Source organism: Coffea eugenioides, chromosome 3, assembly GCF_003713205.1.
Source record: "Coffea eugenioides isolate CCC68of chromosome 3, Ceug_1.0, whole genome shotgun sequence".
NCBI classification, from domain to species: Eukaryota; Viridiplantae; Streptophyta; class Magnoliopsida; order Gentianales; family Rubiaceae; genus Coffea; species Coffea eugenioides.
The window spans coordinates 10,285,038-10,286,964 of NC_040037.1; the positions used below are offsets into that span (position 1 = coordinate 10,285,038).

General features: G+C 29.8%; 1 long non-coding RNA gene across 1 annotated transcript; it reads right to left on the reverse strand.

Moving 5' to 3' along the window:
- Nucleotides 1–423: 423 nt before the first annotated feature.
- LOC113764464 lies at nt 424–884 on the reverse strand. Its single transcript, XR_003467621.1, has 2 exons — nt 747–884; nt 424–660 (listed from the first exon to the last, which is right to left on the reverse strand). It is a non-coding gene; the product is annotated as an uncharacterized LOC113764464 (long non-coding RNA).
- Nucleotides 885–1,927: the final 1,043 nt, after the last annotated feature.

Sequence of the window (1,927 nt, forward strand, 5' to 3'; positions counted from 1 at the left end):
TCAACATGGTAAGTACACTATCTTGTATGCATTATAGATGATTATGAAATACCATCCATCAACAGATCTAGCACTTTCCAGATGAACCACAAAACAAGCAAACAAAAAATTGAAACTTGGCTTTCTTTAGGTAAATTAAACTAGTTGAGGAGAGCTTGATGTAATGATTAAAATTGAAACACCAAGACTTAAAAGTCTTGGATTCAAATCTCCTTTCTCCATCCAAAAAAAAAAAAAAAAAAATCTCCTTTCTTCCTTCCCGCTACTTAAATCCCATACTCTTCCTACTACATAAAATTCTTTTTTTAAAAAAAAAGGTAAATTAAACTAGGAAATATGGGAACAAATTTCTTGGATTTCACATTATTTTGATACTAGACATACCCAATTGTATATTGGCTTATCAACAACAATAAAAAGTACTTACAGAACAAAAAAAAAATTAAATAAACACAAAAAGAAGCAACCTCCCAGCCCAAAGAAAATACAATAAAAAGAAGCAACTCCCTATCCAAATCCTGAAGTTTCGTCTGATTTTGGATTATCAACATCAAAAGCCGATTGGAGAAGGAACATCCATTGCCCTTGATCTTGGTGACCAGATGGGACTTGGGTGTACCTTTACCTCTGAAACATGGGTATCGTTGCCCCTAAATTCGTCTGCATAAAACCAAAGTACAACAAACATGAACGATAAACTAAACTATCAATTGTCATTTAAGGTATTTGTGAACTACACAACTCACTTGTTGTACCGGAAATTGTTCTTGATGTTGCAGATGAGATGGATGAAGTTGAAAGTAAGACGAGAAAGAAAATTTTCGCGAGAGTTTTGACGTCCATGAACTCAGAAGAGGTCGTTTATGATGCCACCTTTACACCGGATTCCGGTAGCGCAATTGCTCAGGTACGTATGCTAGTGACTTTGGCACGCTGTATTTATATCTCAAGGGCAAATGATAAGAACACCTAAACAAGGTAACACTCATTATTATGAAAGTTAAACATTATCAAGTATAATGCATAAATTTGATAATTTCACCACTCACAAACGAGCTTTTTATCAAATATAATAAATTTTGATAATATTCGGTAACATAAATTTCTGGTTTTGAAATTTGATAAAAAAAAAGTAGATATTTTACACCTAAAGTATAATTTTTCTTCTTTGCAAATTTTCATTTTAGTTTATATGAATGGAGATTTTTTTTTTCTTTTTCTCTCTTTACAAATCTAAATTTTTGTAGACAAAATTAAACTGGTACCACCAATTATATATAAAAATCTATTAAAAAACACGTGTGATCAAAAAGTTTTTGAAGAAAAAATATTAAATAATGTTGTCGGAGAAAAAAGATAAAGAACATACGGGTTGCGGTAGTGGGCAATGTAAAGTCACATTTTAATTATAGGTAGTTTGGGAAAAGCATTACACGACAAGATAGATGTAGCACTAATAAACATTGTTCTTCTTTATAAAAATCATATAAGTTTGGCTTAACGGTGCCGATTAAAAGTGGCCTCGAGCATTAATTTGTTGAAAAAATTGTTCAAGACATCTCATATATTTCGTTAAATGAATTATTTTGTCATTCATTTTGAAAATATTAATTTTACGTCCTTTATAAATTTAAGTTAACTAAAAAAAGTTTAAAAAATTTAATTCCAACCTAAATTTTTGACCACTTTTTAGTCTGAAATCATCACGTGATTTACATGTAATCATTTTTTTATGTACAAAAAGGTCATATCGCACTTTTTAAGTAATAAATAAATATAGATTGGATAAGATCACACATTTTTAGAAGAAAAAATGAATACCATTCAGGTCAGATCCTACTTTTTTAGGAATAAAAATAAATATAAATCGCATTATTTATTTAATTATAAATGGCACCTAACTTTTTTGCCCTAAAAAATAGAAGTG